The sequence below is a fragment of the Delphinus delphis genome, chromosome 13 (assembly GCF_949987515.2).
Source record: "Delphinus delphis chromosome 13, mDelDel1.2, whole genome shotgun sequence".
Taxonomy (NCBI): domain Eukaryota; kingdom Metazoa; phylum Chordata; class Mammalia; order Artiodactyla; family Delphinidae; genus Delphinus; species Delphinus delphis.
Window position 1 is genome coordinate 51641787 of NC_082695.1, and position 16971 is coordinate 51658757.

At 56.9% G+C, this 16971-nt stretch overlaps 1 protein-coding gene across 50 annotated transcripts in view; it reads right to left on the reverse strand.

The window, feature by feature from the left end:
* The window catches only part of CELF4 (CUGBP Elav-like family member 4), a 296327-nt gene that overhangs the window by 55164 nt on the left and 224192 nt on the right, over positions 1–16971 (reverse strand). The gene's annotated exons all lie outside the window — the stretch shown is intronic.

A 16971-nucleotide genomic window follows, 5' to 3' on the forward strand; every position in this document is an offset into this window, starting at 1 on the left:
AGTTCTTCCGAATCACAGATGCCTCATCTGTAAGATGGACCTGTGATCTTGTTATTAAAGCAGAGCCATCACCTCCTCTGTTCTGGACACCGTACTTCTCTTAGGATGGCCATACTGCAAGGTGAATCGCAATAGAGCTCTTCATGCTGGCTATCCCTAAGTAACGCCACACCCACCCTGTGCTCCCATTGGAGGGGATGATTGAGGGGTGCTCTTGAAGGTCACTCAAAGGGAATAGGAAATAGGGAAACTTTGTAGATTCTTGAGTTTGGGAATAGAGTATCAGGTTAATTTGAGGAATGCCCATCTGGTGGAGGTACGTAGGGTATCATCGTGAGAGGAGTTGGAGGCCAAGATGCCTGGCCAGGATGGTTGCTGGCGTCCCACCCCCAACGCTGCTTTTCGCTCCATCCCTCTGGCCTCTTACTCTCTGTAGCAGCAGCATCATTTCAGACTGGTCTCATGCCCGCCTGCCCCCCATCCACCTTTCTCAAGACCCTCTCGGGCACAGCAAGGATTCCAAGAACTGGACTTGGGCTCAAAGTCAGGTCATAGATGTCATCCCATTTCACCCACCCCATAAGCCCCTCTTCTGACCTCCGAGAGTCACCTCTCTTCTCTCCCTCATCCACTGAGCTCCTTTGTGGGAGGTCAAAGAGCTGCCACCCACCCCCAAAGCTCAATCTAGGAGGGGCAGCAGCTGAAATGACTTCTCAGCTTCGCAGCTCTAGTTTCCCCCTCAAAGGCATCCTTAATTCAAAATTAAGGATGATCTAAAAACTCAGGTGATCCAAAGAGTTGGCTAGTATGCACATCATTTTGGTTGGACTTCGGAACATATGTCGACTTTCATGCTGAGCATGTTGGATGCTAAGGGAATATGGCCATTTTAGAAAAAGTCCTAAGAATACACTGTCTGATGCCCATTGGCCACGCCTTCCTGGTAAAGATCTGTGGAGTTACCCACATAACGCTCCCACCACAGCAGAGTCCCCTCCCTCACTGCTGCTTCTACCCTCTCCTGCTGCTGGAAGTGAATGGGGAAGGTGGAGCTCTGTCAGTATCTGCAAGACTTGAGCCCCGAAAGTACCCGCTCCATGTAGGGGGCCAGAGGCCTCACAACGCCTCTATCGCCTGTCACCATGCCAGGCAGCCCTCCATTAGCACTCATACCAGCCGCCAGGGAAAAGCTTGTGGCCTATGGGAGCCCCCTTCTGATGTGGAGACGGGCTGAACAGCAGGCAGACGGCCCTGTGATCACCCGGGAGGGAGGATGCAAGTCGGGGACCACATCGGAAGGTGCTGAGAAGACACCGGGTAGCACAGGACTCCCAGCCCAGGTTTCCTGGAGGTGGTTCAGGGGAGGAAGGGCCAGGACTAGCGAGGACAGAAGCAAGGGGACATTCTGGGGGTGGGGCACAGCAGAGTTTCCTGGGGGCTGCGGGGGTGGAGGACAGTGTGTAGAAGCAGTATAGGGGAGTGCGGTGGGTCCAGCCGGTGAGACCCTTCTCCCAGAGCCGCCTGTGTGAGCCATCGGGAGAGCCGGGGCGGGGCTTGCAAACGGCCCTCCTCTCCCAGCTTTGCTTCCTCTCCATTCTCCTTCCACGTGGTGCTGTCATGGAGTGGCCAGAAGCAGCCAGGAGCACAGGCTGTGTGAGGACAGGGCTACCAGCCAGGTCAGGGCAAAGGGGGCATGAAATGGAGCTGTACGGGTGCAGAGTGGGGAAGGGGCGCCATCCTGCAGGAATTGCGGGCCCCTGGAGGGTGCTGAGAAGGCAGGGAACTGAATATCACATGTGGATGGCCTCTGGAAGGAGAACAGATGAGGAAGAAAGCTGGAGGGGGAGGGCACGTCCCCGGCTCTTATTCACATGCCCCGGGGTGAGTGAGAGCCTGTTAGGCTGGAGGCTGGGGGCAGAGGGTGGGGGAGTGCAGGCGGGGCAGAGCGCTCTGGTCTGGGTCTGGCCTGTCCTCTCCTCCTGCCCACGCTGAGCCCCTGCCAGGCAGTGCCGAGCCCGCTCGGTCTTCTCTGTAGGAGACGTTAACACTCGAAATCCTTGCGGAGGACTCCTTCCTTCACCCCCCACCCCTCACTTCCCCCCAAAAAACGAAGATAGTCGTTGAAATTGAAAAATGGTGCTCAGTGAAGGGTTTAAAGACATTTTGAATTTAAAGTATATTTTAAAGGTCATTTTCAGCAGTAATTATGTTATAATGGTGGGGCTCTTAGCAAAAGGCAGAGTCCCAAAGGAGTATGAGACCAAATGGGAAGCAGGAAGAGCCGTTCCGCTGGAGCCCTTGGAACTGGGCGCGGGCGGGGGTGGGGGGATAGAAGGGGGTGCAGTACCCACCCTTTTAGAGCTGGCTGGGTCACCACCGGCTCCCCAGGAACAGGGGACTACACAGTTAAATTTGGCCCTGGGGCTCCCTCCAAGACCTCCTTGGAGTACGGCATCTGGGCTTCTGGGGCTCACAGAACCCTCACGGGGACAGAGACTGGTGGATCTGTCCCTCCTTTTGTCCTGCCTGTCCCATCCCACCCTCCCCAACCAGGAACAGCCTCTCTTTCTACTTCCAAGCACTCACTCAGGGGGCCTCCTGGTGGCAGGCTCCCAAACCTATCCCAGGGCCAACTCACTGCAGCCTCATGGTGAGGTGTATCCATGGCTTCCTGAGCTGGGGGGATGGGCCTGCAGGGAGCCTGCATCTCTGCACTTCTAGACCGTGACTGTGGTCTACATTTTTGGGAACAGATTGAGGACATGACTACACTGGCTACTTATTTAAGCCTCAACGCTTTCTATCCTATATCCCCAGCGAACAAACCCACCCACTCCTTGGCCCACTTTTTTCCCTCTCAGTGATTGCACCCATTCTTTGCAGGAAGCCTCACCCACACAGATGCACAAGCTTGTTGAAGCAACACACACGTTTGAGTGCCTATTGTTAATTCTAGAAGGGTTGGCCAGGCCCCAGAGGGTTCTTGAAGAATACTGGCCGGTAGGCTGTGGAGAGAAGAGACGGGGACAGAGAGAAGGCAGTGGAGAAGGGGTGTGTCTGGGCTTGTAGGAAGAGCAGGAAGGGCCATGGGCGGTAACCTGGGAGGACTTCCTGTAGGAGGTGTGTGAGGCATGAGCACATGGACAAACCAACAAAATAATGAAGAGCCAAGGACAGTGAATAAAGATAAAAGCTGTGGCCTCGGCCCCTGGCAAGCTGCAGACACTGCCAGCCCAACTGGGGAGAGGCAGGTTCGCTCACCAGATTTCTGCAGGTCCCCAAAGGCAGCAGAGCCCTGGCTATGGGGTGAGGAGCGCAGAATGTGCCTCGGCCATCTTCTCTGCCCATCGCCCTGCCTTCAGCCTCTCCGTCCCCGTGGTTTTCCCTTGGGGGAGGAGCAACCAGCCAAGTGGTGGTCCCCTCTTCCGAGGCTTGAGACAGTGGCATGGAGGTGGGGGCTGGTGGTCCCGGGTTCCTGGGGAGGAGCCAGTGGGGCGCGGGGAGGGGGGTGATGGGGTCGTGGCTCTGGGACCGGAGCTCTGGAGGCGGCGGAGGGTGGAGGGAGGCAGGAGGAGGCGAAATATAAAAATATCCGGGAGAAGTGCAGCGCTGGGCTACAGTGTTATTAAACTAAAGCATCTTATAAAACTCAGGCCATTAATAACAGGCTGCCGCCAAGTCGGGGTAATTTATTCAAACTGCGGGTCCCGGATAGAGGAACAGATGTTTCAGAGCTGCTGGTGTCACGGAATGAGTTCCAAGGGAGGAGGGGGCGGTGCCGCGTTCCTGGGGAGGCGGGGGGCGCGGGGAGGGGCCCTTCTCACAGATTAGCGACAGTCCCCGCCTTCCTAGGGGGTGGGGACCTCACCCCAGGCTGCCGGAAGCGGGGAGGAGGGATCCCGCGGAGGACAGCTAATTTAGCTCAACAAGTGCCAGGATAGAAAACCAGGGGTTAAGGACAGGCTGGCAGGTCTCCCTGCCTATAATGTTGCTGCTCCTATCCTATCCAGCTGAAATGCCTCCTCCTACTAAAAGTTGTTTTAGGTTTTTCCACACCCACGGCGCGGTGCTGCGAATCAGAGGGACCTGGGTTCCTTTCAAGATGCAGGCGCCGCCCACCAGCTGGTGACCCCAGCCAGTAAACCTGTGGGCCTCAGTTGCCTCATCTATACAATGGAGCAATGTTATTACCTGGTATTACGTAAGTCACAGAACTGGAAGACGGGGAAACAGTCACCCACAGGAAGGACCTGGCCCAAGGCAGAGGGGAGGGGATAAGGTCTGTTGGTTTCTTGCACCGTACCCAATGGCCCTCACTTGCGGTTATTAGAGGTCTTCGTGTATTAGAGGTCTTTTCTGGTTTCCTAATGGGCTCATTGTTTTTACCTGAGACCCAGCTAGACTGTAAACTGCCTGTGGCCAAGAATCACGTTGGCTGGGCTCATCTGGATGGGTGTGGCGTGCGCACAATGAAGGCTCAATCACTCAGTGCTTACAGAACAGAGACCAGGTGAAGGCAGGCTACTGCGGGAGTAGGATGTCTGCGCCTTTCTTCTCTGATGGGGGAAGAGGCAGCAAAGTTCTCACAGTTCTCCCCTTGGGCTCCCATTCCTTCAGCACCGTCCCCTGGGTCTTGGTCAGACGTGGGTCCTAGTGGCGGCGGGTGGGTGGGTGGGTGTCAGGGCCTCAGGCTCAGAGTCTGGCCACAGTTTCCAGGACAGAGACCAGGAAAGTCAGCGGGCCCCGGGGATACGGAACTTCTGTAGTTGAAAGCCCTCCTGCCCGATTTTGCCTTTCTGGCAAAGCACACATGTCCCCTATGAAGCTGTTTCAGACTCTCGCTGGCTCCCCTCTGGGAGTGTTAAACGCTGGGGGTGGGAGGGTGAGGTGGGGAGTCTGATCCCCACCAGGCAGGGAATACAGAAGGGGCCCAACAAATTCTGTGTGCCCTGAAAACTCACTATCTAAAATGGATGAAAAATGATTTTCTCCGTTTTGCAGAGCTGGATGCCTGTTTATCGAGTGGGCTTAGAGCGGGACTCAGCTCAATCAAGGGGTGCTCTGTCACCCTCCCCTTGGGTGTCCAGCGTCGTGCTTGGGTTCCCATTGCTGACAGGAGGGCTTCTGGCCCCTGACGGCTTGTGCAGTGAGCAGCGCGTGGGTACGAGGGTGACACTCCAGAAATGTCCCAATTGGAGACAGACACGTCTCTCCCCACAGGCCCAGCCCCGATGGTGCCACCATAGCGTGATGCGAGGAGAACCAGGAGGCCCTTCTGCTCCTCACACAGCCCTGGCCTGAGATGACACCACTAGAGCGACGTCCTGGTAGGGAGAGAGTGCTTAAGCAGTTCTGCCCTTGGCAGGACATCATCAGTGCCTTTAGCAGATGCTGATGCCACAGCAGGGGGCCACCCTTTGCCAGCTCTCTGGTCTGGCCTGAGGGCTGCCCTGGATATGAGGGTGAGTGGGGGATTGTCAGATGCCTGGGGGAGACTGTGGAGGCCGCCAATAGCCCCCGCCCCCCCCACCCCACACACACACCCAGGGGAGGCGAGGGGAGGTGGGAGGACTCTGATGGCAGGGAGGGCTCCCCCCACTCCCACCCTCGCCCTCCCCCAAAGTGCTCCCTGCCCACCTGGCTGGGAGGTCACCGGCCCTGTGCCTCTGCTCCCCTTGAACTGGACCTACTCATAGCTCAAGGTTCATTTCAAATGAAGGAGAAAGCGCAGCCCCACACTCACGGGGCCATCAGCACGCTCTGTGATGAATGGAGCCTGTGTCACTCAGTGAAAATGAATATTTCTTTGCGATAATGGCCAGATGGTAGCAACTCTCCAATCCAAATTAAAACATGCATGATAAATGCCAGGAAAACAGAGGAAGACAAAACCCCAATCTGGAGTGAATTCTCTCTATAAATCTTCCCTTTGCGCCCCCTGCCCCCCATCACTGCGGCTCTGCTAATAGCCATTAAATTATTAAGACGCACTGCAAGGAGAATGCCAATGTCAGCGGCACCCACCCCGCTGCCCACATCTGCCCCCTGCTTGTGGGCCTGGCTTTGGAGGGGCTGGGGGTGGGGAGATGCAAGAGGGGGCAGCTTTTAGGCCAGCAGAGAGCTGGGATAGTAGAGAAAGTTGCTGTTTAGCGAGATGAGTGGGAGACTGGCCTCTGGTGCAGGGCTGGACACGCCTGCCCGCACCGAGGGCACAGTCTCGACGGAGAGACGAGAAACTAGCAACCACTGCCTGACTTCACGGCTCAGACAGAGGGAAGGAAAGGGGTTCTGAGCTGGAAAGACCAGCGAGGAACAGCTGGAGAAAGCATTCCAGCAGGGTGGACCCTGACGAGGGCTCTGACCACGTAGAGCTGGGCAGCTGGGAAGGGTCAGAGAGGGCTGTCCGAGGGTGGCCATGTGCCTGAAAGTGGGCATGTACCTGGAGGTCTCAAGGCAGCAGGTAGTGGTTAGGACACAGGTGGCTTTGGGGCTTGTATTTCATGGTGACAAAAGGGCTCTTGAACTTAGGTTTTAATTCCCATGCCCCCTGCCCCTCCCCTCACAGCTGGAGGCTGGAAGAGTCTCTCCCTGGTCTCCCTGACACCCTGTCCACTCCCGCCGTGCAGGTGGCCAGTCTTCACATATCCAGCTTCCACCAATCACCGCTTCCCCTCATCTTCCAGAAAATATCCAACTCTTGAGCGGGGCCTTCCTTAGAATCCTCTCCTTGGGCCAGCTGGTTTCCTCATCTTACCCTGCATCCTTGTCTCACTGTCTTCTCAGCCTGAATCCCCTCCAGTAGGGAGCCTCCTCCAGAAAGCCTTCCCTGACTGCTTCCGCCTGCACAGCTCTCTCCTCTGCCGGCCGTGCCTCCTGCTGTCTCCACTGCTCATCTGGTGCTCTTGAGGCCATAAACTGATCTCCTCACCAGACTGGGAGCTTCCCTAGGGCCCAAAGCTCGGCAAAGACTTGAAGACACCTTCCTGACCAGGCATCTGACTTTCATGGTCAGCTCTCCAGGGGCGGGGATCATCTCTCTGCACTTTTGAGTCACTTGCCGTTGGCCGTTCACGTCCAAGCCTTAAACCTCCTAAGTCACCAGGGCCTGTTACTCTGTTGGGATATGGCATCCGTGATGTCAGGATCATGGGTTTGTCTCTGATATGATCAAAAAGAAAATCTGTGCTGGCTGGTCCCTGCTGACCTCCAGCCTCTGCAAAGCCTTCCTCCTCATCAGGCCCGGACAGACAAAGCCCTGAGTGCCCAGGCTGGCTCTCCTCTGCCGGGCAGACGTGGAGTTTCTCCCTGAGAAGGGCCTCCACACTGAGAAGGGCTCATTCTGCTGCTGACTGGGTTTGCACCTTGGGTAGTTCAGCTTCAGACCCTCCCCGATTCCTCCTACACCCACCCCCATTCCCAAAGGACATGGGGGAGGGGAGTGAGGAGCTGGAGAGCTCCTCCTTAAGGCTGTGGTCCAGCCTCATCCTTTGTGCCTCTGATGGGTGGCATTGACGCTGGGAGAACTTCCTCTGGGTCTCAGCACCCCAGCCAGACCTGAGAGAAGGCAGCAAGGCATGGGTCCTGCCCAGAAGGGTTGAGGCGTGAAGGCTGATTACTGGCTGTGTGATCTTGGGCAAGTCACCTCTCCCCTCTGAGGAGAATGGGGGTGCAGCTCGATCCACCTTGCGGGGCTGGTGCAGGGCTTGAGGGGCTCTTCCTGGAGGCTCTGGAGGACCTAATGGGAGAACCGAGGCCCTGCTGGCTCTAGCCATCTTCCTTCCAGAGCCCTGGCTTGGCTTTAGCAGCAGCAGCTGCTGCAGGCATTGCCTGCCTGGTTCCCCTGTGCATCGTCCTGGGCTGGGTGGGGAAGGAGAGCAGACAGGCACATCTGATCAGGAAGACTGGGCCTGGTGAACTTGGACTGAAGGGTGAGAAGATACAGGCCCCCCCCAGATTCAGACACTGTCCATTCACGGGTATAGGTGTCCACACCCTGGAATGCAAGCAGCAGTGAGACCCACAATGCATCACATCTGGTCTTCTGGACTCTCTCTTCTTTAGCCAAAGCAACTCTTCTACATTATTTTTTAAAAAGTCTAAGATGCCACATACTTGCCTTGCTTGTCCCTGTTTTCATGTCTTTGCCTGTGACACAGCCCAGATCCTACCTCTTGGTAAACCTGTCATTCCAATAATTACCTCCTCCAGGAAGCCTTCCTTGTCCCACCCCATTCTGGTAAATTCATACGCACAGTAGAGCTCTGGCCCTGGGCAGTATGATTTCTCTTTGCACTTTGTTGATCACACCTTGTCAGAGGTCCTCACCCCCGTCACCTCTCATTTCCCATGGACTGGACACCAAGAATAAAATAACTGCAGCAGCTGTCATCAGGGGAGATTCCACAGCTCACCAACTGTATTCCACCTATGGCAGCTCCAAGGGGCTGTCACCATCCCCTTTGTGACATGAGGTGGTGAGACATCACTGTGGGAAGGGCAGGACATGTGGGTGTGATGCCAGCATTGGCTCTTCTCTCTCCCCTGCTCTGGCTCCCTTCCCCCATCTGGCTGAGTCTCCCCAAGCTACGGTTTCCAAAGCACGACTTATATCTGCCCCAAAGCCTTAGATGGCTTCCCTTTGCCTAAAGGCGTCAATTTACAGCACCTTCTGGAAATCACTGTTCCCATATCTTGCCCTCCCCCGACAGTAGACGCCTGATTCTGGCCTCTTGGGATCCTCCAAGCTTTCCTTGACCGGGTTATTTTCCCACCTGGAAAACTCTGCCTTTCCTCCCTCAAATCGTCTCCCCTCTGAAGGTCAATCAGGTGTTACCCTTTTTTTTTTTTTTTAATAAATTTATTTATTTATTTTTGGCTGCGGTGGGTTTTCGTTGCTGGGTGAGGGCTTCCTCTAGTTGCGGCTAGCGGGGGCTACTCTTCGTTGAAGTGCGCGGACTTCTTACTGTGGTGGTTTGGCTTGTTGCGGAGCACGGGCTCTAAGCGCATGGGCTTCGGTAGTTGGGGCACGCGGGCTCAGTAGTTGTGGCACACGGGCTTAGTTGCTCCGCGGCATGTGGGATCTTCCCGGACCAGGGCTCGAACCCGTGTCGCCTGCATTGGCAGGCGGATTCTTAACCCCTGCGCCACCAGGGGAGTCCCAGGTGTTTCCCTTTCTGATCTCTCTGGTCCGTGCTGTCTCTCTCTGCCTCCCATCCCATCCTCCCACTGCACAGCCTCACTGCTCCCATATTGCTCTCAGGCTGTTCCAAGGGGTGTGTGTTGGGGGCCAGGAGGGCACTGGATACATCTTGCCCACGTCAGGGCTGCCTCTCTGAGGAACGCCTGGTCCAGGAAGGACTGCCTGTGACATCCTCTTGCTGGTCCTGCCTGTCTCCTGAGGAAGCGGGCATCTTCCCCTGCATTGCCCACACAATGCCCGCAACAGGACTCCGTGGGAGCGGCACGGAGTGGGAGACAGGGCCCCGTGGGTCCCTCTCTCTGTCATTCCTATTCCTGTCATCAGCCCCTTCACCCTGGGCACACATGAGGCAGCTTCTATATATCATCCAGGAGCCCATTTGCAATAATTAATATCCCATTTCCCCTGAAACAGTCCTTTGCTAAATTAGCCGGGGCCAGAGGGATTTTGGTGAGGAGCCGTGAGTCTCAACTTAACTTGCCGAATGGATTAAAAGAACCTTAAAAACAAAATGCAGATCAATCAACACCCTTTCCCCCAGCTGAAAACCTAAAGTCCCTTTAAGCCTGGCAGGTTTGCAGTTAATTATAATTTCACACTTATGGCAGGAGTTACCGAGGTATCTATAATGTGTGCCTGCCCCACCCCTCTCTAGGGACCGTTCCCACCAGCCACCTCCTTCCCCAACCACAGAGACCTGTCTTCATGCAGCTGCTATTTGGGTTCAGTTGTGTCAACCAGAGGACCTTTCTGGAGTTTTAAAATTTCTTTTTAAAAGGAGCTTGGGAAAGAAAGGAGACAAAGATCCTTTTAAGACAGAAGGAACAGGGGTTATGGAGAATAAAACCCCAGGGCAGGGGAACCTTGCACCATGATCTAGGGAGCCTAACTTGGAAGTGCTTAAACAGTAGGAGAGATTATGGTCAGATATGTGGTAGAACTTCCTGCCCATCAAAGAAGCCAAGCCCTGGGTGGGCCACTTGGCCTGGTGATGAAATGTCCAATCCTCAGTCCTTCCAGAAAGCAGAGGGTCCCGCGCGAGGCTGAGCGCCACCACTGTCTGGGAAGTGGGGAAGTGCTGTCTTAGGTCTGACATGAATTTCCCAAGCTGAACACTGTACTGCTTTTTCTTAAACATCAGCCCAAAATACATCAGGGATGCAAGTACAGGGAAGATCTGCTGGGACACTGGCTTTGGGGCTGGTGTTCAAGGGAAAACATTACAGTCTACAGCTTGAGGAATTCCAGTGGGAATAGGGCAGGGCAGGCTGACAGAACAGGGTTTCTGAGCTCTGATGGGCTGAGAGAGGCCCTGGGGTTGCTCTTCTTCTTGATGCTTTTTGAAGCGGGGGGAGCTGGGTGAGAGGCCGACTCACAGGGGAAGGTGGACACAGTGGTTCCTTGGGCCCCTCCAGGCCACGGGGTGCTGTGCCCTGGCCAACAGGGCACTTAGCTCTCCCCCAGCCAAAGGTTCACCTTGACGTCTCGCTCCAGGCCCCTGGGCGCAGACACAGCTGCAGGAAGGGAGCACGATGTTGAACCGGAGGACAGAGGATCTAAGGATACGGGGGTCTGCAGGGTCTGGGAGGGGTGTGTGTAGAAAGGAAACACATCCCTATCACACACACTTCCGGGGGTCCACACACTGCCTGCTTCCAGGAGCTTCTGTGGGGACACAGATAGATCGGGGGGTGGGGAGTGTGGGGCATTTTCTGCTCTGAGCTGCAGACCCCTCTCCTTTAGGTGGCTGCTTGGGACCTCAGTCACTGGACCCCTTCTCAGCCCAAGGTCGCACCCTCTAGTTGGGGTGGGGTTGGCTCCACTCATTCTGAGGTTTCTCCAGCAGGGTACAAACCAGGAGCCCCAAAGTAGAGGTCAGGTTGTGCTGGACCCCGGGGGGATGCTCCTGAGGTCCCAAAGGGGAGAGGCTGGGGCAGAGGTGGGGGGCGCTCTTGCTGTGGGACTTGACTTCCAGACGGTGGCTTGGCTGTGGCAGAAATGGGGCTGTTCTTGGGGCCAGAGCCTCTGTCCACCCCACCCCCAGGACCTTCTGCAGGGGTTCACACCTGTCCTCCAAGCCTTTCCTTACACCTTCCCCCTCCCCTCCCCCTGAACTGCACCTCGGGTCAGGGGTCATCTAGAGTAACACCGTTTTTTAAAACCTTGTTTCTTACTGTCATGGTATCATTTCAGATGAATCCTCAGTGTGCTGTGCCTCCCCCCCGCCCTTTAGCCTTATGTTTCTTGTACCCCCTCCTGCCTAGGACAGGGGCTTCCTAGAAGAACCTTGGGGGGTTTCTGTTCACCCAGAAGCTTTTGTCAAGTGAGTCATTTATTGCCTCTCAAGATTGGAAAATGGAAACTTCTGTATATTGAGGAAAGCAGGGCCATTTCATCTGCTGCTCACGAAATTGCCTACCTAGAGCATGGAACTAAATAGCTAGAAAAGTCTGGACGTGAGAAGCCCGGCATCGGCGGGTCACCAGTGTGGCCATGGGTCTCGTGGGCCCCAGGACCGCAAGGTGAGGCCCACACCCCTCAGCCGGTCCCCAACAGACCCTTGAAGGCCTCCCGACAGCACATGGTCTGGGTCTGTTTAGAAATAAAATAATGCTTAGAGGAGAAATGAGGAACTTAATAGGATTTTAAAAGCCACAGGAACTGATGGGGCTACAGATGGTGGAGGGGCTGGGAAGACGGAGTCAGCCCCGGTTTTATAGTGGGGAATGTGGCCTCGGGGAGGGCCTCAGAGCCACGTCCACATGCATCGTGTCCAACCTCATTTGCTGGCCCAGCGGGACTCCGCTGCCACGAGAGCGCCGGCTGTGATGAGGGGGACGGACGCCCTGAAGATGCTGTTAAACGGACAGGGAGCCGCGAGAGGCTGCAGGAGCCACTTGGCTAAGTGACCGGCCCTCACCTGCCTCGGTGGAAACGAATGACTCACGGACTGTCGCACCTGCGCCCAGCCCTCCATGCCTTCCTGCCCTGCCCTTCCGGCCAGAGAGAGACCGAGACAGGAGGGGGAGACTGAACTGGTGGAGAGACGCAGACATGGGCTCCCAGGTCTGCAAAGGGAGGACGGGGAGGCAGTAGAAGCTCGGGGGTGGGGGACTTCAGCCCCAGGTGGTTCTGCAGGACTTGGAGGGGTACATAAGAGAGGTTCCGTCACCCTCTAGAAGCTTCCGTGTGTGTGTGTGCACGTGTGTCGGGGCGGGCAGGGGCGGGCGGGGGGACAGTCCATGGCTGCAGCTCAGGGCCACTCCCCTTGACATCGCCGGAGCCTCCTCCAGGCCATGCCGCCCGGGGCGGGGTTGGGTGGAGGAACCACAGGACTTTATAACGCGGAGCTCAGCCTTCCTGCTGTGTCCACCCTACACCATTCCTTCCACGATCATCGGGCCTCCGTCCAGGCTCCCATATCAGGTTCAGTCTCAGCTGCCCCTTTGCCTCCCTAGCCTGGGCCTGACCAAGGCCCCCTCAGGAAAACACGCCTGATGGGCCAGAGAGGGACCGTGGGAGCCCCCCATCGGTCCCCACGGTGGGCACGACCGCTTCCTGAGCTCGGGCTCACACGTCTCACACGTTGCTGGAGGCTGGAGTGTGTCTGTGCTCATGTGGTTTCCAGTCTGGGTCCCTGGAGGGGTGAGAGCGTGGCGGCCACCCGGGAGGGCTGCTTTCACCCTTGCTCCTGTTCCCTCGGAAGGGCTCCCCAGTGCCTCCCTGCTCCCTCTGAGGGGGCAGCCCCTTGAACCCTGAGTCCCCTCTTTCCCAGGACTCCCTGCCAAGCCGTCTTGGTTTCTAACTTCTCCAGCGCCTCAGCCTGACATCTTGCTGCTTTGTTCTGTCATTTTATGTAGATGAGATATAAACGGGTGGCCCCAGTCTGTGCCCCGCCCCCAGTCACTGGATCCCTGGTGGGGACGTTCGGTTTCACTTCACCAGGCACGAGTGTGGAATTGGGTGTGTGTCTGTGGGTGCCTTTGTCAGCGCTGAGCGGACAACGTGTTGGTGGGAAAGGTGTGTGAGTGCCTCCCTCATCTGGGCCCCGGATGAGGCCTGCATTAGCTGAAACTTCTGACCTGCAGCTGGCTACTGGGAAGAGGTGGGGGTGGTTTCTGGTGATGGGGTCAGAGGGGCGTGGCTTCCTGTGGCACAGCTCACATCTGCTGCTATGTGGCTGGGACTGGCGGAGGTGGGGTGGGACTAGGCCTACACCTGCTGTACTGGCCCAGGTCTCAGCCACTCCTTCCCTCCTCAAGGGCTCCTACCTGTTTGCTGACCCCCTTGAGCCCCTTGAGGGGGGGTGGTGGACCCCAGCCCCGCCTCCTCCAGTTCAGCCCAGGGAGCCCCCAAGCAGGTTTGCTGCCTGAAGCCAGGCTGCTCAGAGCCTGACGTCCTGAAAGGATCCCCTGCATTCTGGCTGCAGGAGCCTTGCCTGGGGCCGGGGGGTGGGGTGGGGCGGCGGGGTGGGGGGAGCTTGTCCTGTCTTCAGCCGTAGCACTCATTTGGACTGAGACCAGGGAGGATGGGGAGGGTGTCAGGGCTACAGGGCAGCACACTGCGGGCACCCACCCAGAGGCTGAGAGTGAAACGGAGAGGCTGAAGGGCCCCTGCAGCTGTGGAGACCCAGTTCAGACGGGGACCGTGAACCAGCTCTTGGGGCGGGTGTGTCTGTCTGCTAGGAGGCAAAGGACACAACAGTTCACGCCCAAGAAAGCGTCCTTGCCTCTGAGATGGCCAGGGCAGGTGGGAGGGTGCCCTCTACCTGGTTCCTCTCTGTCCCCAGCCTGCCTCACTCCCCTGGTGAATGAACTGGCTTGCTTATTTGGGGGTGAATCTGAGTTGATATATAACTTGCTCCAGCAAGTTCTGTGGGGTTAACAGGATTCTCCTTGCAGCGGGATGGGTCCTGGGGAAGCTCTTTCTCCTTTGGTTTTCTTTCCCCACCTAGCTGGAGCCCTAGCTCTTGGTGGTGGTATCAGGGGCTGTCTCCTCTCTTCCTGCCCAGGGATGTTACAGCTGTGATGCCCTCTCTTTGCCTGGTCCTCCATGGGGTCAGTGGCTCCTCCTTCTGATGGAGACAAGTGCAACCCCTTGGCCTTGTGTTCAGGGTTCCATTTTCACTTTGGGCCCTCACTGTCTCCCGCCAAGTCTACACCTCTTGGTCCAGTTTTCACCTCCTCCAGGAAGCCCTCCCTGCTTGCTCCAGGCCACAGTGGGTTCTCTCTTCTCTGACCCCTGCAGTCCTGGTCTCTCATGTCTTATGGGTACGTCTGGGAGCTTCTCGTCCAGACTGGCCCTGCCTCCCTCACCTGGGACCCTGTTCCTCTCCCCTCATTTACCTTGAGAATAGCCCTAGAGGTATGACAAACGCCTGCAGCACCTTCCCACTGTCCCCTGAGTCCGAAAGACTATCCTAGGAGTCTTGCAGGAATGCAGAGCACCTGGGTGCTGGTTACTGACAGGCAGGGCTTTGAATTCTGGCTCTGCCACCACCTAGCTGTGTGACCTGAAACAAGTTACTTAGCCTCTCTGTGCCTTGGTTTGTACCTTTAAGTGGGGCCAATAACTTCCACCTCCCAACGTTTTTGTATGGATTAAACGCATTTGTTTAAAGTCCTGGCCCACGGCGGTCTGGTGGTTAAGACTCTGCGCTCTCACTGCTGAGGGCCTGGGTTCAATCCCTGGTTGGGGAACTAAGGTCCCACAGGCTGCGTGCTGTGGCCAAATCAGATCAAATCCCAGCCCTCAGTGGGTGCTCTGTAAACAGCAGCTTTCCTGGATAGTGAGATCTCCCATCCCTGGGTGAGGGGGTGGAGGCCCAGAGAAGCAGTGTCCGGGCCAGAGCTCATTCTGGACAAAGATGGGAATAGAACCCAGGACCAGAACAAGAGCTGCCGTCCTGTACTCTTCCTGGGGAGCTCCAGCCAAGCACCTAACTAATCCGGGATGAGGAGAGCCCGGGTGGTGCAGACCCACCTCTCCCTCTGGGGCCACTTCCTCTTCCTGCCCCTCCTTTCTCCTCCCAGCTGTGCCCCCAAGTCTTCCCAGCTCCCTGCCACCTTCCCCTCTACCCACTTTCTCCCAGGCCTCCCTCCTCCTTCTGCCCCTTTCCCTTCACCTTTCTGGGCTCTTCCTTTCCCATCGTGTTCCTGCCCCGCCCCTTCCACTCCCACCCCTGCCTTCCATACCTTTCTCCTGTTCCCATTTCTTTCATCTTTTTTAATGTTCACCTCTCCCCCATCCCCTCCCCCCACTGAAGAAGTATTTAATGGATATTAAATTATTTTAAACTTTCTTTTTCTTTTCAAATAGCTTGGTGATGATGCTTACTCAGGATCATCTCCTTGTTTAATACTGAATATGCAATTAATAGATAGATGTTTAGGTTTGGCTCTCTTTTCCCCCCTTTCTACTGCAGGAAGAATAAAAGAGCTGATTAATCTGGTTTGGGGCAAGTGTCAGCGCAGGAGATATATGGGAGAAAGGAGATGAGGTTAGCAACTTGAAGTTGGAGAGTTACTGCCTCCAAGGCCAGTGAGGGGAGAAACGGTTTGCATTAGAGCGCAGCGCGGCCTCGCTGGCAGCAGGCTTCCCGACACCCTGCTCCCGTCCTGGATTACACTAGGCCTTCTTCATGCCACCCCGACTTCTCCAGGTGTGGAATATCCCCTCCTTCAAGGCAGCTCAAGTGCCACGTCCTCGTCCTCCGAGGTCTCTGGCTGCCCCCATCTCGGGGACCCCTCCTCTGGGACCGCAGGTGCCACTTACCGTCCGAGCTCCCTCCCTACCAAAGCCAGGGGTCTCTGCTGCCTCCTGGCCCTGCCACACGGACAGGGTGTTGCAGGTGAGTCACTGCCTGACAGGTGGCCTGGGGGCCAGGTCCTGCTGGTCCTTTCTCCTGGAGACAGTCTCTGGGAGAGGCCCTGCCTCTGCCCCGTGTCACCGAGGGCACCTGCGTGAGGCCAGACTGCACGCCTCTCTCCGCCAGGGCAGGGGGCCTGGCCCTGGGTGTTTGAGGAGCCTCTGTGTGCAGAGAAAACCAAGTAACTGGACTGCCAGGAGAGGGGCAGGAGCAAGCAGCGTGACCCAGGTGTGGTCTGCAGCATGAGCCCTTCACACCTGAACCATTTTTACTCTTCAACCAACCCGCTCCCATGATCGGGGTCCTCGGGATGGGGAGCTCTCAGAGGGCCACAGGGAGGCGCACCTGTGCCCTGGGGCACGTGGCCCCTTCGGGCAGCTGGGTTTGTTGGGTGGGATTCGAGGCCTGGGTCAGGAGGGCCCCAGAGCCATAGAGGCCTTGTGCCAGGGTGGAGGCCCTGTTGGGGCCCAGAGGGCAGAGGCCTGTGCCGGAGGGACCACAGGTCCCAGGGGTGGGCAGGCCACCTGTGGCCACACTACAGTTTCCTCAGGACAAGAACCTTGACTCTGAATTTGCAAATAGCTTTTGCCTATTTTTTGCTCTTAATTTCCTGGAAAATTGGGAGTGGGGGAGAGGGGGAGGGAGAGAGAAGTTCCTCAGCGCCCGGTTGAGCTGAGATGAGAGTGAGTGTCCAGGCCTAGCCAGGGAGAGCCCAGGGGCATGGTGTGGGCACGGACACCCGGGCCAGAAGCCTGGAGGGTGGCCTCTCGGCAGAGGAGCCAGAGCCTGACCTGGTCGAGCCTCTGTGTGCAGTGGGGGAGCGGGGGTGAGGCCCCGCTGGTGGACGGAACAGAGCCTCCCCTTGGGGCACAGAGGCCCGAGTCTGGGGGTGAGGCTCTGTCCT